The 19235-nt window shown below is 36.4% G+C and overlaps 1 protein-coding gene and 1 long non-coding RNA gene across 4 annotated transcripts in view; both read right to left on the reverse strand.

Annotated features, from left to right (window-relative positions):
- CSMD1 (CUB and Sushi multiple domains 1) overlaps window positions 1-19235 on the reverse strand; it is a 1052894-nt gene that overhangs the window by 962562 nt on the left and 71097 nt on the right. The gene's annotated exons all lie outside the window — the stretch shown is intronic.
- On the reverse strand, window positions 229-18927 carry LOC135296147 (uncharacterized). The gene is made up of 3 exons (XR_010358203.1): window positions 18665-18927; window positions 9700-9890; window positions 229-9477 (listed from the first exon to the last, which is right to left on the reverse strand). It is a non-coding gene; the product is annotated as an uncharacterized LOC135296147 (long non-coding RNA).

Consider the following 19235-nt stretch of genomic DNA (forward strand, 5'->3'; position numbering starts at 1 on the left):
AAGTACCTTTCTGTTAATATTTTTTTATCTACAGTACTGACATAATTGCCCAAAATCTTCAGTATCCTAACTCAGATGCATCAATATTTTTTATGTTAGTATAACAAAATTGTGGTAGTTAACACGCTACTGCAATTAACAGGCATTTACAGCTTTCATGTCAAAACATAGTCTTAGTCCATAAATAAGAAATTTTAAGACATGTGCAACATCTAGCACTAAGACTTTGACAAAATCAAGTATTAAAACAGGTATGTACATTGTTTGAAAATAAGCTTTATTTAATAAAAATAAATACAAAATATTCTTGCATTTGCTGTCATTATTTACAATCAAAAACAGTACCATCTCTTTGAACCTATATAGTGCATTCCGTTATTTTTTAAAGAGGTGTTGTAAGGGTACAAGCAACAGAAAATGAACAGTTGTATGAATGCTCCTGTTTGAATAAAACTCAAGCAGCAAGATAACTTTTTAAAAAAGGAAAAAAAAATTATTTGTCAATAAATGTATCAATATACTCCTGAATCAGGCAGAGTATTAGTATATGCTGTTAGGCTTAGGTACAAATACGTGCATACAGAATAGTGATGTATCTAGCAATTAATCAAGTAATACATAAATCTGAATAAAGTTTTCTGAATTTTATGTTCTAAATTCTGTTTCTGTCACCTTAGTAAGAATCCTAAATAGTTATTTAGGATTCAATTTGTTGGCACTATTATCTGATTATATTATTTATGTTTCAAAAATAGCATCTATAGTTAATCATATAATAAGCAGAGCTTCATGGAGGGGCACTTCTTAGATGAAAAGTGCCCTAATTTTGACAATGTCATAAACTAAACAAGAAAGTGTAAAGCAACAGTAATCTGGATGAAAAATACACTTCCTTTTTTTTTAGTGTGTGAGTATTTAAAATGGATTACCAGGTGTTTTCAAATATTAGTGTGAGAGACTCATTTAACTTCAGCAGGTAATCTTCAGCAGGTAACCTTAGGCTCTGTACAGTCAATACAGAGATAGGCATGCCTGGAAAACGATTTGTCTGACCTTTCTCAGGCATCTCTGGAGATGCCTGTTCCCACCCGTGATTCTGATTGGAGCCACAGTGACTTACACAGCTACCATCAAACATAGAGAGGAAAATTCCAGCTGAACATACTTTCAATTTGTTGTACAGACTGTGCAAATTTCATGTAATTTATCTTGCCCTTTAAGAATCAGTAGTATTTGATTTGGTGACTCTGTTCTGTCTTGCTTAAACTGGACTTGAATTAGAACTTACACAGGGCAAGTATGTAGCCCAGACATTATTCCTATGTGTCATTTACATATGCCCTTAGATCGCTAAATGAAAAAGAGCTAAATCATTTCCTTCCCTTTAGAAACCATTAAAATCTATTTATTAGTTATATTGAATCATTTTTCTCTAACAGTTTGAATAAATACTGAATCAACATCATATAGTTTTGAGAGACATAGGAAATTTTGAACCCCTAAAAGCTCTAAATCTTATATTAAAAATTGTTACTTCTATAAGCATGTGTTTTTACAAGTAAGGAAATGCTTGCTACAGAGACTGAAAAGAACATGAGGCAGGTCTATAATTCAGAATTACTTGCATGAAAACTAAAACATTTTAAACTCTTATAAATTTAAACAAATTCCTTTTTGAAAATATCCCTCACAAAGCAGAGTAACAATATAGTTCAACAAAGACAAATTTAGAGTGCTACACTGGAGACAAAATAACACCTAAACCTGTGGGGAGCAAGAAGCTGAATAATAACAAAGAGTGTACCTTTGCAGCAGAGACAGCCAACACTTCCTGGGCTGCCAGTTAGGAGTGTGATTATTGCCAACAGTCAGGACCATGATTATTGCCTTGTCTTCTGCATTCAAGGGACCAAACTTGGGCTCCCCATGACATATAATCCTCTCCTTATGAATCAAGGTAGCCCATGGCCAGCAAGTTATGTCTTCTATTTTACTAGAGTACATACTATGAGATAAAACAGTGAGGAGGGAAAATTCTGAGTAACCTGTTTTTTCCCTTGCACTCATGTAAGAATCGCTGGTTCAAAGCATGGACTTCCCAGGCTGAAGTTGCATTGCAAACCATGACATTTATATTCAAAGCAAACATTTCATCAGACTGACAGGTCATCTCATCTTGAGGTCATAATCTTGGCACAACGTAATGCTTCATATTTGCCAGCACCAAATCTTAAGGCATTTACAAACTCACTTCTTACCCTGTAGGAGTTTCTGTTAACTGCTGAAAAATGGTTGGCTTCTTTTAGTCTACTCAACTGCTTAAATTGAAGAACAGTATTGTTAGTAGACTTTCAGAAGACCCAAATCCCTCTTGAAAGACTCAATGTGTACAAAGAGCATTCTGGAGTATGGTTCATGGATGACTGATCTGTTTTCTTTAGTCTTCTAAATTTACAATACATGTAGCAGAGAAACCAGAGGCTTCACTTGCAATTTTTTCAGTGTTCTTTCTTACCTGACAGCAATCACGCCCCAAAATCATAGAATATAATAGAATATGTTTTCATATGATTAATGAAAGTGAATGTCAGAATGTCAAAATATTCTTGGCCTCTTGGATATTTCCTCAGTTCTGCAGAAACAGAAAGGCAAGTAAACAAATAACATTTTCCTGCAATCTGGAAGACTCTTCCCCACAAATCTAGTGGACCTTTATAAATTCATTTCTTAGTAGTCACTTGCCCAGAAAGTAGAGCACTACTCTAGCTTGTAGAACAAGAAAATCTAATGTATCTCTAATTACACACAAATATAAGAAAACAATATTTTATTTTGTAGGCCAATTATGTAAAACACTACCGAAAAGAGCAAGTGGAGATGGCAAGAAACGTATGGAGAAAAAGTAGCCTATCATATTTAAACAGAAAGTGAATAAGGCGCCCAAAGGTGAGTGGTCTCCTGAATGTCACCCCATTAGCTAATGAAAAGACCTCACAGCAGTCACTCAACCTGCAGGTGTATTCAGAGCTTGGCAAAAGCCTCCTGCTCTCCCTTTTACTTGGGCTAAGTAAATACCAAGTAAGTACCCGTTCCTGCAGCCTCAGTCAGAACACCAAAGATAAAATTACGGACACATTTTACATGGAAATTTCTTCCTTCCTAACCTTTATGCAAGGTTAACATAGCGTGTAAATTTCATCATGTTTAATTTCAAAGCTATGCTACTACTACGACATATTATAGCAGCAAAGGTTGCAGTTCTTAAAAGAATAATTTCATAGTGTACGCAATCTGTGCTTCAATTATAACTGTCCTTTTTACATTCACTTCCACTTTAGCTGTACTGTACTGCTACCAAAGCAGGACAAAAACTGTCGTTAAGTTTCTGATAAGCTCTCTTAACTTAGATGCAAAACTCAGCCTCTAAAAATACACTCATTTCAGTAAATTTAATGGATTTTTTTAATGAAAGAAACCTATATAACCACAGAAACACAGTATATCTGCAGCAATAAGCCATTATGACCAAGTCCTGGAGAATAAACACATGATATCCAGTCACTGAAACAAATGTGAGCAGAAGAGATTTCTTAGTGAAAAAAGTGAGGAATTGGATTGAAAATATATATACTAAGGCTCAATAAGCTCAAAATAGGAAGAAAATTACCTGTCTGCTAAAGGAATGTGTATGTATAAACAGCATGAAGAGTTAGAGATGAGAATTCTATTAGCAGACATGGATAGATCTTATGTTCCTACGGAAACCAAACGGGTGAAAAGCACAGTGGGTGAATAAAAGAGAGGGTATTGCTGAATTAGGCTGTTTCTTATGTCTTTGTGACTAATATACTTTTACATTTTTTGACTACTATTTAGTATCTTAAGACAGCATTTTGGTTACACCAAGTAAAATCCTAATGCTACCACTAATGAAAAGTTTCGTTAATTAAAATATCAGTTTTCCCTGTAAAAGGCAAATTAATAATTTTATATAAATCCCAGGATCTGACAGATTTTATTACCTTCTTGGATGATTCATAACTGGTATTGTGTTTTTCTTCCCTTGCTCCTCTCCCCATTGTGTTCTAATTGTTTGCAATTCAACTAAAAGTCTTTGTGTTTGCTATTTATTTTTGGTTTTTTCCCTTATGAAATTAATAAGAATTTATTTAAGGAGGGCAAATTTCAGAAATTAATTTAAAGCAGATGGAGAAGACAGCAGGAAAGCAACATCAATAGGTAGCAGGTGAACAACACAGTACGAGACATTTTATTTCCCTAATTTTTGTTTCTTGCTAATGAAGAAAACAAAATAAGCAAATAAGATCTTTAAAGTCAGCATTGTATTATTCCTTCCTATGTAATTTCTTTAATTCTGGCTACTCAGCATTTCCAGAAGAGTCACTGAAAAGCAACACTGAATTTCTCATGGTTACTTTAAATGGTTTGCCTAGTGACCACTGCCACTAGACTGGCTAATATCTCTAATGCTGTTCACTGTGTGGTTTACTTATGAGCTTTGATACCTGCTGGTTTTCTGGCTGGTTGGTCTGCACCCTTCTACAGTCCTCACAGAGCTAGCTGCAACTGGATCTTTGCATGTCATTTGACTGAACTGTGACTTTCAAGCTTTGTTCCTGAGAAAACCAAATTCTATGTGCCCCGCTTGCTGGATTCCCTTTTTTACAGTGTAATTGTTTAAACAAGTTGATTTTGAGGATACATTATCTGGTTTAACTTACTGTAGTATTGTCCCTTGTCTGTTTATACATGTGAGTCCCAATACTAAATTCAGCCACAAAGCATCCTGGTTGCTCTCAAAGGGATATACTTCAGTATGATATATGATTTCTTTATCTCTTTAGCTAGGTATGCCACTATCTGTAATCTACACACTCCAAACATTCTCAGAGAAATGTGTTTCCAAACCTGCTGTTCAAAATCAGCAGGGGAGATTTATGTACCTACAAGCTGAATTAAAGCCTACACCACAGCAAAGAGTGGCATTTTCAGATATTGAGAAGCAATGCTGGACTTGCTGTGGAGAAATTTAAATTTTGTTATAATTTAAGAGTCCAAAGAATTGTTGATGTTCTTTGGAAAAAAGTTAAATAATAATTTTAAAAATGGTATTCCTTTGAAGAATTCTGCCAAATTCCTCTCTGCATTTTTATTTGTGTTCCTTTGAAGGATTCTGCCAAATTCCTCTGCATTTTTAGCTAGCTAATACATCAAAACCATATCCTTTGGTGAATGGGCATTCATACCTATGCCAATAGTCCTGACTTACTGCTCCCATGACATGCAGAATATCAATGGTAAACAGAAATTTGCTAAACTTCCTTACACTCTGACCACTGTGCAAGCATATGTTAAAACTCTTCCCAGTCACAGTCTTAAAATTTAAAATTAGTAAGCAAATTAAATTTTTTATCCCAAGTATTTAGATTTAGCCTCCTATTAAAGTTTCTTTATATACATTAAATGCCAAAATGTGGAGAAAGCTGTAAGAAAACAGTCACAATCATCTGTATACTGACCGTTGTCAAAACTTTTAGCTACACTTTTTTCAAAACGCTAAGTTTATTCTATCTGGTTTGATCCCTAGTTTATCCAGTTATCAATCATACATTCTAAATAATACTGAAAGCCATGAAAGCTGCTGAAAAGATGCTCTTATATTACTTGTCATGTTCTACTTAAAAACAGCAAATGGAAAATATTTCTGCCATGTATGCTACTGGAAAATATTAATCAAATGTTTTATGAAATACAGGGTTTAAAAGTTCTTAGAAAAGTTGCATCCTATCCTCTCACACAACCAGGTACTAGAGTAGGAACCCTTGAGATGCAACCTAACTGTAACAACTAAATTTAAAATATTAGCATTACATCATACAAGGTTGCTAGGTTTATGACACCCTAATGGTTCCCTGCCTGCAGGCACTATCAATAATGGTAATCTAACTGCCATCACTAATTCAAAGAGGCTGGAATTATGTCATACCAAACTGCTCAGTTTATGATATCAGCATGAGAACTGTATGGGGTCTGAAATATCAAGTTATGAAAAGCTGAAAAAGAGGCATAGGAAACTCGTATAATCAGCTTGCTTTTCTTTAAACTTTGAGGATGTGCCTTCATGTCCTGAACATGCCAGCAGTTAGTTCACAGTAATCTTCCCAGTATTCTGATACATAATGGCCATTTCATTTTCTAAACAATGAATTGAAGGATAAATTTTCAAGAGACCTGCGTTCTTCATAGCAATAGTAAAAATCATGCTTTGACTTGAATAGGCACTTGGAACAAACTACCACTGGATCTAAAAGGATAAAACCTATCTGTGCCTCTTTAAGCAGCATAATACCTGTACTCTGTTATGAGTTTAATCCTAAATCTAACAGGAGTTGGATAGTGATTTCTAGACTTAAAGTCAGACCCTTAGACTACTTTAAGTCTAAAGCTCCAGTTCTCAGTTAAATGCTTATATATGCCTTTTGTAATGATGAAAGTAAAAACTCAAGTCTTTCGCAGTACATATGCCTATGAAACATGTCCAGACAACTACAGGAAAGTGCTACTCAATCTGAAGTCTCACTGCTACTTCTGCCAGGCAAATAATATTTGTGCTGCATAAGATCAAATCACCATTTAATTGAGCTTTTGTGAAATCTGTTTAAAAAGGAACTTGATGTTTCTCCAACCTCTCCTTTTTCAAAAACACGTATCTCAAACTGCAGGGAACAAATGAGGCCGCAGAAGTTGGCTCTGTTTCTCATGAGATTCTTAGCAGAATCGGTGGAGCTACTACACAGCAGGAAATGCATTCTGCCATGTCATTTAATTCTTCCTTGCATAACCTATACGTAAGAGTACACAGGAGGCAATCAGAAAGTCAACATGATGGCATTGTGCTGCAGTGATTCAAGCTATGACAGAATTCCTCAATGGCTTTTTAGTCAATCCTCTTGTACCAATACAACAAAAAAAGAGAAATATTAATACAACAAAAATGAGAAATACTTCAGCTAGCTTGTGGGGAAGGAGAATTATGGCAATTAGGTGTGGGAACACCTTTCGCCTTGCCTCTCAGCATTAGAATAATTATTTGAAGACAGCAACTATACAGTACTTAACTAAAAATTATTTGTGCATGTTTGAAAACTGTAACACAATCTTAATCTTCATCTGAAAAGAACAGGCAGCCAGTGGAAGCAAATGGCTGCACAAGGACTTTACAGTCACTGCTACAAATAATCAGGCAAACTGACATAAATTCTGTGGAGGAGGGAAAGTATTTTTGTAAGACAAAGGAGGAGATGAATAAGGCACAGAACTTCCATGAAGACTTTATGCTGTGTCTCAACTTCTTAGCAATTGCTGAGCATCTGAGCCTGCAAACAGTACAAATGAGATTCAGTGATGCTACAGTGATTTAGGGTTACTACTTGATGAGATTCCTCGGACATAGTGCACATCCTACATGATGTTTCATATATTTGACTATCTCATTAAAAATTTGAAAAACACATTAATAAATCCTTAATTTTAAGTATTTCTATTAAGTTCATTTTCTATAAACATCCCTTCATTTCACGATGTTTTCATTTCATTAATTTTGGAGAGGAGAGGACAGTTGAAAGGGACCCACAATAATTTTACACCTGATGGAAGAGAGATGATGTTTGTATTTAGTAGCTGTGATCAAGCAACAGAATCTTTCCTGCCTCTTTCCTGCCTCTCACTGCAGGGAAAAGGGAAATATTTGAAAGATTTTGCTTACATACAAGTTTTGCTCATACTTCTCACAGATTTGAGAGAAAACTTTGTTGCTGCTGACTTTACTGCCTTTTGACAAATAATAATTAAAAAAAAGGTGAGATTTAGCCTTGGAGGTACATGTAATCACATATATTTATTTGGTACCTAAGCATATATCACAGCAATTTCACTGCTCTCTGAAGCCAAGAGATAAATTATAGCTAGCAGGAGTTACAGGTGACACCACCACCTTTTGACTATAAATGCAGTCAGCCACTGAAAATTAGGATCAAATCATGCCCTTGACCATCATTTACTGACATACACACCTTACTAATATAAAAGTTGCTTATTAAAAATATTAAAGAAACAATTGAACAACTAATAGCCTGAAACTTATTTGCAAACTGTTTACTTTAAACTCTACAATATTTTAGGAATGAGATGATGACTTCTGCCATTACTGCACTTTACTGGTTGATGACTGACACCTCAAAAAAAAGCTGAACATACACAAGAATTAATGTAAAGCCATCTTATAAATAACTCTTTTGTTCCCTTACCAGAAGTTTTATCAGACTAAATATACTTTTTTTTTTTTTTGGCATATCAATGACCCTAGCATTCTAAAAGAATTAGCAATAAAACTATAAATATCAATCAAGCGTGTACAACTAATATTAAAAAAAAATATATAATTCTGAATTTTATACTTTGCAATATCCATTTGTAACCTAGTAGGAACAATAAATTATTTTAGGTCAGATTACATGCTAGAATTTACATATGATTCATAAAACACACTATCTTGAGGCCCAGGAAAAAAAAACCTGCTTATAAAATACAATTATCCTGAACTTACTTCAAAAAGTAAAAGCTACAAAGAAATGCCAGATGTTGCATAAATATAACTATATATGATAATATAGACAAGAATAAAAGAGATTTCAAAATACCACCAACAATCAGCCAAACCGAAGATCTCTGAACATTTCCAAAAATATTGTCCTAACATTGTTTCATTTTTTATTAAACAAGATCATTATTTTACAAGTTTGCTCTAAAAGAAAATCTATATGCTGATGAAATGACATGTCACAAAAGTAAAAAATGAGGTTTCTCTATGTAGCTTTCATGTTGTCCTATTACAGATTGAACATTCAGAAGTTACTTTTTAGTAACTTTGACAGGTATTAAAGCAGCTTTTACATGCCAGCTTCTACTTGCAGAGGTGACTAACACTGAGACTTACTTGGATAGGTAAATGTTAATGAAGGAGTAAAGTGAAGAAGTAAAGCCAGATCTATTAAACCCCACTCTATAGACTATAACCAGACACACTTTTTTAAAGTACTGTTGTGTAACATTGCTCTCACCAAGGTCATACAAAGTGATTAAATATGATAGAGACCTCTGTCTATACTATATCATACAAAAACATTACTACCAAGACAGCACAATTGGAAACTGCTCATTCAATCAACCCTACTCCACGCTTGAAACATTTATCAACTTCTGTCTTGGGAGCTCCAGTACTGTGCTTCCATATACAGTCACAATAAGAAATGTAATTTTGTAGTTCCCCATCCTGCTCCATTCCCATTTTCAGTCATTCTCTCAAGATGTACTTTTTCTTTTTTTTTTTTTTTTTTTTTTTTGTCACAGAAAGGTATTCTGCTTTCCCAGCAACAAGCCACAAAAGCCCTGGAGATCCTGAAAAACAATAATTACATTGAATCTCAAATTGTATCATTTTTCCTAAATATTTTATTAGCTTGGAATTCATTAGTACTCCAGGGCATGTTAGACAGTCATGTTAGTAAAATACAACACAGACAATCTGAAGAAGCTTTAAATTATCTACATAAGGTACTAGTAAGGACCTAGTGATAACAGCACAAAGCTCAGTGCTAGAGCTGACGAAGTGGAAATTACCTGTGCCCACTGCATGTAGGCCTGAATGGTGACTGGTGCTGGAGCTGTTTCAACCCTATCACCTCAGCCATGGCTATGCTACTGTGCTCTTCTTCACAGGGAAATGACCTGATTCTCAGCAGACTGGTTCTCACCATGCAGTTTTTATATGACACAGTTTTCACACCTCACAGGCCATAGCTATACACTACCTGGGGAAGAGTACACACTTTACAGTGGCTGCACATAAACCCCAGTGACAAGACTTGATAATAAAACTAACTCAAGGATTATAACTATTTGTGCAAATAAATGTTACCCTTTTTACTGGGCTTATTCCAAGATCTTTTTTTTCCATGTATGGTACTTTTCTATATATCCATGATTATCCACTGACCCTTCTATAAAATAAGGCTATGTGGGTAGATTATCTTCCTTGTGTTTTAAGAAACATATGCTTAGAACATTTAATTTTTCACTGCAGCATAAATATGGTAAAGTATCTGTAAACCTCTACATGTACTCTGCAGCTAACAAAAATACTAGATGGCATGACAGAGCTATACAACTTGAATGGATATATTATTTTACACAACCTCCATCTTCACTTATTCAAGTGAAGAAAAAAAGTGAAAATATGTATCAGCATGATATTAATGCTGAAATTTTGCACGCATCAAGTCAGGAAGCTGCATGTTACAGTTTCCATAGCAACCATAATTCAATCTCCTTTTGAATTTGTGGTAATTTTTAGCAATGTATTTGATATAATTGTCATGTGGGTAACACTTTTCTTGAAAAAATGGTGTCATTTCACATTGGATTATCTTTACAAGTAGGCATAGCTCTGCAGTCCCTACTAGCACAAAACTCACCAAGGTGTCCTTTCTGCTTGTATCAGTTCACCTTCTGCATGTGTTGGTACTAGGTGAAATGTCAAGTGGGTGTCTTATGGGATATGAGGCTGTTGGTGATGTTCACAAAATATAAAATATTTCAAAATTCTGATCTGCTGAAGATTTTACCCTGGACAAGAATTCTATTGATTTTTCTGACAACACCTACTCATCTAAATGCATACTCGCATCATTCTGGCTTGCATATTTAATCTTTTGTAATTTCATGAAAATACAGTTAAGCACACAATTCTTTTGAAATGAATTCTAAAGGAATTTTTGTACCTTTAAATTATTACCTAATTAAAGTAGCATGTGAACAAATTTTCTAAATAAAGCCAATGTTCTGATAATTCAGTAAAAGCTTTTCATTGCAAGAAAGGGCGCAGAAGATTCAGTAGTGCATGAGACACTGTCTTCCCTCACAAGCTATTATAAACTATAAGTGCTGCTTTTTAAAACTCAGTAAATTTACTGGTTTATCACATGCTAAATATATATGTGGATATATAAAAATAGCCCAAAGTACAAGTCCCATTCCATACTAAAATAATTTTTATACATAGACATTCTTATAGGAATATTCTTATTGCTTCTGAATCCAAAATTTGTGTCTTAAAACTTTTACTTAAAAGTTGCCAATAAACATGAACTGAAGTGTATAATCAATAAATAATAATAGTTTTCATCCTGATTTGTAAACTACTATTTCAAGTTTCAGTCTGGAGTAAAACACAGTGGCTGAATTGCAAATTTTAAGAATGTGATCTGTATGTGCAAAATAAATAAAATAATGCACAAAAGTAGCATGATGCCTTAAAATAATTTCTGTCCATCCTTAAATATATTACCTAACAACAAGTTACCATATAGACTACTGATGCTGCTACAAGATGCTGCTTGCCACTGTAATTTGTGTAAAGTAAATCTGTGCAGCCAAAGCTCATATTAGAGTTGAAAATGGCCAAAAATGTGTGGGAAAATAAAAAGAACATTTTCAAATATATTAATGGCAAAATCAATGTAGAAATAACATTGGCCCATTACAGGATGAGGACGGTCACCTCACAAACAGGGACATACATGGACAAGGGGAGTGCAGCAAGGGGGTCTCAGTGCCCTGAACTGAAGACCATGACTATGAGAATGATCAAGTTCCAGTCAACCCTGAAACTGTGTGGGATCTGCTGGTCCACAGATCTAGAAATCTATGAGGCCTGATAGGATTCATCCAAGAATCCCCAACAGCTGGCTGATGTAATTGCAAAACCTCTCTCAATGATTTTTTGCAGTTTTGGAAATGCACAGAGGTCCCAGCTGACTGGAAGCTAGCAAAGAGCGTTGTGATTTTCAAGAGGGCTAAGAAGGACCCTGGAAAATACAGGCCTGTCACTCTCACTTCAGTGCCTGGTAAAGTTATGGAAAATATTATTCTGTGGGGTAATGAAAAACACAGTCACTGGTCACAGCCAGCATGGCTTCATGAGAGGAAAGTCCTGCTTACCAAAACTGGTTTCTTTTTAAGACAAGGTAACCCACCTTGTAGATCAAGGGAAGCCCCTTGATGAGATCTTTTTGGATTTCAGCAAAGCTCTTGATACTCTCTTAGTATCCTTCCAGACAAAATGTCCTGCACTCAGCTGGATAAATACATAATGTGATGGGTGAGCAACTGGTTTGGGTACAAAGGGTGACAGTGACTGGGGTGACATCAGACTGGTGACTTCTCACTAGTGAGGTTCCACAGGGCTTCATCTTAGGCCTTGTGCTCTTCCACATCTTTGGAAATGACCTGGAGGCAGGACTGGAAGGGATACTGAGAAAGCTGGCACATGAAAGAGAACTGGGAGGAGCTGGAGAGAGTGCAAAAAAAAATTAGAGGGCTAGGCAACCACCAGCCATATGAAGTTCAACAAGGGAAAGTGCTGTATTCTGCACTTGGAACATGCTAACCCTGGATGTATGGATAGACTAGGGAATGAGATTCTGGAAAGCAGTGCCACAGAAGGTGACCTGGGGATCCTGGCTGATTGAAAGTTGAGTCTGAGTCAGCAGTGCCCTGGTAGCCAGGAAGGCCAACCCTGTCCTGGGAGGCATCAGACCCAGCATCGCCAGACAGGCAAGGGAGGGGATTGTCCTTCTCTGCTCTGCACTGGGGTGGCTTCACCTTGAGCCTTGGGGGCAGTTTTGGGCACTGAAATAAAAAAAGGACATTAAACTATTAGAGAGCTAATTATTATCCAAAGGAGGACAATGGTGAAGGGCCTTGAGGAGAAACTTTATGAGGAGCAGCTGAGGTCACTCGTTCTGTTCAGCCTGGAGGAGACTGAGGGGAGACCTCATCGTAGGTGCAGCTTCTTGTGAGGGGAGGAGGAGAGGCAGACACTGATCTTTGCCCTGTGATGATCAGTGACAGGACCCGAGGGAATGGCCTGAAGTTGTGTCAGGGGAGGTTTAGGTTGGATATTAGAAAAAGATTCTTCACCCAGAGGGTGGCTGGGCACTGGAACAGCTCCCCAGGGCAGAGGTCACAGCACCAGCCTGACAGAGTTCAAGAAGTGTTTGGACAATGCTCTTGAGAACATAGTGTGACTCTTGGGGCTCTCTTTGCAGGGCTAAAGGGGACTTGATGATCCTTGTGGGTCCCCTCCAACTTGGCAAATTCTGTGAGTCTGTGATACTGCAGCCCAAAAAACATGGTATTGCCATTAGCTGTAATAGGCAAAAAGATTTGCATTAACTTAATACCAGAGGTCTCAGGACACTTCATATTATATAAGTTTTTTCTTGTTTTAGCTTGGTTTTGCTTTAAGACATATAGTTGTAAAAGAATTATCTGTGACTACTGCCTAATTTGCTTTTTTCTTTAGTGTAATCATGTGGTACAATAACTACAAACATTATAAATGTGATACATTCTTAACCAACAACAAGCAGTAGTAGTTATTCTGTGCAGAACTATTTGCAGCCTTGGAATGATAAAGTTGTGCACTGACACGCAAGCACAGGCTGATAGCAAAGACCTTGAAGGTACAGGTTTATTCTAGGGACCAAGTGAGTTTAAACACATAATTAAGCATCAGTTACTGATTACTATAAATGCATCTTGAGAGATAATAAAATAAAAATTTGGGGATAAACCCAAAGAACCATAGGCCAATAACACCATTTAAAAAACAAACCAACAAACAAACAAACAAACAAAAAACCAACAACAACAACAAAAACACCCATGGACAAAAAAAAAACAACCAAAACCCAAGAACAGAGGAAGAAAACTCCATTATCAACATCATAAACCTCCTAGTGAAGAACCTGGGATTTAAAACACTATTAAATAAACGGATGTACTTTGGGCTATTTTTATATACTTATGTATAGTGAGTGAGAAAACAGTAAAGTTACTGAATTTTGAAAAGCAGCACTTAGTTTACAATAGCCAGTGAGACAAGACAGCATCTCATGGATAGCTGAACCTTTTGTTTACTTGGAAAGAAAAAATGTTCTATTATTAATCAGGCTCTTTTGGTAATAAATAGCTCATTTTGACTATGACTGTTAGCTTGATTGTAACTGGTGTATTAACATCAACAAGACTAGTAATCCCAGGTTACAAATAAGAGGCATGTTTCCCTAGCCCTCATTAACTGTGCAGAGTAGCACAACACTGTGTTTTTTCCCATCATTTATATATCCAGATTAGATCATAAGTCTGAAGCAGAGAGTCCAGCCTTTCCAGAGAAATTTAAATGTCTTTTCTGACACCATGAAAATCTCAGGTTCAGTTGCCATATGTGTTAAAGGTGGAAGTGTATTTTTTCCTTTATTCCTTTTGTGAGTATTTGGTTTAAAACAAAAAAGGGGAAAGAAAAAAAATCCATTAAAACAGTTTTCTGCAAATAAATATTATTTTTCATATATCCTAGAAACTGATCTACCAAGTGGATATCCCATAACCAGCGTGGAATTGCACAAAGATTCCTCAAACTTAGAATATACTTAAGTTTATCATTCTTGAATTAGATTTGCATTTACAGATTTGCTGGATCTGAGGTCTCAGTTAGAAAAATTATTAATAAAAGGATCCAAATTCTTTTCTATGAATGTTTATAAGAAGGAATCCCGAGAGGCTCACTTGGTGTTAAACCTAAACCATATTTATTCTGCTAACACTTTGGATTGAATCAATTTGATTTTCTAATCTCTGAATCTTTCAAATCTATAGCCATCTGAAAGATCAATGTGTAGAAGTTTTATGCTTAAAGGGGAACAAATATATGCACAACTGAGAAAAGTAAAAGGACAGTTTGAGTCATTTCATTATGTGTTAAGCATTTTTCTTTTTGAGTTTTATTGGTTTATAAATAGGTCAACATGTTCTACAAGCAGCTGAAGAATTCTGGAAGAATGTAGGCAGAATTCATACAGAGTCAACTTTTAAGAGGAGGATAAAAATAATATTGCACCTGATTAAAAGTACATTCAGATTTGCAGGGCAATCTCATTATCAAAACCGTTGCAGAAAGAACAGAAGAAAATATATACTTCCACATTGAAAAGATGTGATAAAGGACAGAAGGAAGACAAATTCTAGAATTAGATAGGGGAACAAGAATCAAAGAACCTTGGATATTTTCTTTCTTTCTACTGGGGACTCATGGCAAAAGTCAATCCTAAGAGTACATCCACAGACTCCTAATGTGTTGCTAGTTTATCTTCAGCAGTAGCAGGAGAAATAGTCGTGTGGCAGCTGGAATAGAGAATTTACTTTGGATGTTGAATACACTTCAGATATTTCTGCACATTGTTCCTCTCCAGCAAAAGGCACAATTTTGCTAGCTCAGAGGAATGCTGTGGACAATTCATCAGTCTTTCAGAGGTACAACACCATCTTTCACCAGGGTACTTCATGTAGATGTAACACCTGCTAGCATTTGCTTGCTCTGAAATGTAAATCATCTTAGGCTACACCAAAATAACTGAATGTAAGTGCTGTGTATACAACCCTAGCTCTGATTTCAGAGTTGTTCAGAGAAAGGATTTGGTCCAAATATACAGTTCCAAGGTGAGTAAGATGATTCTGCCATACATTTCAACACTAAATTGGTTTGAAGCCTTTGGTTTCAAGCCCAGAAAGTATTTCCGAATTCTGCAATTTAACAGATATCCTTACTACAGCAGATTTTTCTGTGTGAAACAATGTAGAAAAACTTTCCCTTGCAGAAAACTGCACAAGATTTTCAAATTACTTTGGCAGGCATTCTCTTAGTAACTTGCAATAAGAGCAAGAAGAAAATCCAGGTTTTTTACTTCATAAAGTAAAGATTGCCTGGGGTTTCTCCCTTGTGCCTATCAAGTCTAAGAACTTGAAACTGTAGGCTGGTGCAAGATAACACGGTGACAGCACTGCTGTTTTACATTTATTTGAAAATTTTCAGGGCAGCATAACAGACAGAGAATTCCTCAATACAAGGAGACCTTCATTCTTCATGTAACACCAACACTTGGCGAAATGAAAAAGTGATTGGTCCTTCAGGCAAGTTTACTGAGTCAACATTCTAAATTTTGCAAGGGCCCCTTTTAGATATTCAGAAGTTGGAATAGTGATAAGGAATAGAAGGTTACTCAATGTGATCAGTAAACTCAAAAGAAACACTGAACAGGGACAGCTCTAGGGTCTGTGAAGTGTTAAAGAAACAAACTAGAGTTTTTTCCTAGCTAAAAACCACCAAAATTACAATTGCTGTTCCACCTAGAACTGCCAGTGGGTAAGGCACTTCTTAGCTGCAGCTGTTTCTTCCTATTGTATTATTTAACAAGGCATTTGATCTTCACTTTTTTCAAGCATTCCTCACTGAATTTGTCACACCCAGTTCAGACATTAAAGATGAACCATACGGCCTCTATTAAAATTAAAGTACAACAACCAGCTAAATCATCTAACACTGAAAATTATACCTGGCATAAACCTTCAATCTACTCAAAAAGAATTCAGTCAAACAACTTATCTTTACAGCAGACCCAAGAAATGACATGACTACTATTACATCGTTTTTCCAAGGAGTTATTAAGACATTACATAAGACATTGTCATATGTGCCCTAGAGTCTGATCATAATCTAGTTTTCAATCTTCAAGGCAACAGTCAGGCCTACAGCTATTTAATCTAAGGCAAAATTTGGGGAAGATTTATTTCTTTTTTTTTTTTTCCACACATAAAACCCACAGACTCTGTGATGTGAAATTATTTCTATTTACCTGCACTGTAGCCAAGCTTACACTTTTTGTTATTCAGACAACATATTAGGAATCAACTAATCAGTTTATCTTGGAAGATAAAAGCAAATGTCACATTCCCTCTTTCTCATCTATCTCTCTCCTCTACAATTCTTTACATGTAATGTAACCATTTGTAAAGCACAGTTTGGTAAGGAATCTTTCCATTAAGCAATTCTGAGTGTTATTACATTTGGCATTATGCAGGACTAATAGAGTAGTATCTTGCCCACAAAAATACCATGTAATGCAGACTGCAGTCATAATAAGTCAGCATGTAAAGAATATCAATTTTATAGCTATGACTTGCATTCCCTCCTCCCTCTCCCCCTTATAAGCACAGCTTCCTTTTCTGAGGAATGATTGCTGAAATGATTTTGAGAAGGGCTGTGCAAATGTACTTGTCATTTTAATGTTTTATCAGAGATTAAAAAAATTAAGGAAATGCTTTGGAAAAAAAACTGTTCACTGATGTGTTTACATTTTCCTCCACAAATTCTGATACATTTAAAAAGTATTTAAGCAAAAATATCTTCCCATCATCTCCCCCAAGTAAACAAGTAGGATGTTGTAAGACACTGCTGAAGAAGCAAGTAGAAAGATGAAATAAGTCTACCAAAGCAGGGCAGACTATAAAGCCTCTTAGGCTCTTCTAAAAAAGGTCAAGAATCCTTTTAAAAGACCATAAATCACACACTTAAGATTTGTTCTGCCCATTATTATAATTTTTTATATTAACAAAGCGGATTCTCAGCTCAGTGCAATCTCTTGCACATCCTACTTCAAGGGTGCCTTACCAAATTTTAGAAACACACTTTTTCCACTGAGAAGAATATTATAAAACCTTTTTCAGATGTGGCCCTGAAATGTAGGTTGCACAGAACTGTGCATTTAGACAGTATATATAACTATTAGGCATTATAGAACTGGTGTCTATGTAGAATTGCATCCAGTCATGACCTTATTACAGTCTGAGAGCAACTTGTTCTGCCAATGTCAAGTCACATTTTAGTTCAGGATAACAGCTACTATATTACAGGTGATGCAGAAAGTACTGCATTCTAGAAGTCTAATGTTTCATGCATTACGGTTTTAAAACATATTATACCTGCATTCAATATTATCTGTTTGTTTCTGCAAGTACTGACACAGCCAACTTCAAGGAAAGCACACACAAAATTTATCTTATTTCAATGTGTGCTATATTTTCTAAAGCAGCTGCTGCCACAGATTATCAGTACTCCTGTTTTCACTAAACACTGTCAATTCTGAATAATTTAATTGTGTATTGTAGCATCAGAAAGCTACAAAGCTTCAGGAGATAATTAACTTCATGAAGAAGAAGCTTCTTTTCATTTTATCCTTCAGTGCCCATATAAAGATTGATTTTACAGGTGATAAATGTTTTTATAGGTAAAATAATATAAGGAAATCTCTTACCAAGCTAGTTTTTTGCGCATTTGATCCCAAATTTTATTGCCAAGGATAAGTAAGTGTTCCAGACATGGTGTCAAGTTTGGAGAGGATGAAAAAAGAAACAAAACCACAAGGCAACCCAAAACCAAAACTAATACAGACTGTTTTCTTTCTTTTCTAGAGTTGTGCCACTGTACAGCAATTGGGATCGCTGGTTTTGAGGGAATTCTTGAAATTTTACTTCTAAACCATAAAGAAAGTGAATACTATTAATGTACATTGCTTCATATAATATAATAATATAATCAGTAAGATTTCAGCAAAAAGACATTTTGTTATTTTCCTACAGCTGGCTAATTAAAATACAAACTACTCCTCACTCAGCTGAGAGGTCTTACCTTCATATATTCTTCAAATTAATCTGAAGACACAAGGCTTTCAGTCATGCCAGACACACAGTCACTGACATACAAGCTGACAGTGCTCTCTCAAACCAATCTGCTCTGAAGCAGTACCGTTTTGTGCTATGCCTGCATCTTCTTTTCTCTCCCACTGAGAAAGACGGCCTTGCCCTGCTGATTCGTGCGACCTTCTATCGCCACAGAAACCCTGCTTAGGAAACGACTGACGTTTTATCTCTCACCTTACCACCGTAATGTTCACCCACCTCAACTTTCACCGTTCCTACCCCAAAGATCCCAGCAAGTAAGGAAACAAACACGGAAACCGCCGAGTGTTTAATCCTGACTTTGAGCTGACGGGAGGCTTCCTGAGCGGCACCTTCACTTCTCATCTAGCACCATCTGCTGCCCACGGCGGGCAGGAGCCGGCCCCGCTGCCCGGCCCCGGGCCCCGCTGCTCTGCCCCGGGCCCCGCTGCTCTGCCCCGGGCCCCGCCGCCCGGCCCCGGCCCCGCCGCCTTGCCCCGGCCCCGGCTGCCCGGCCCCGGGCCCCGGCTGCCCGGCCCCGG

The sequence above is a fragment of the Passer domesticus genome, chromosome 3, assembly GCF_036417665.1.
Source record: "Passer domesticus isolate bPasDom1 chromosome 3, bPasDom1.hap1, whole genome shotgun sequence".
Lineage (NCBI taxonomy): Eukaryota > Metazoa > Chordata > Aves > Passeriformes > Passeridae > Passer > Passer domesticus.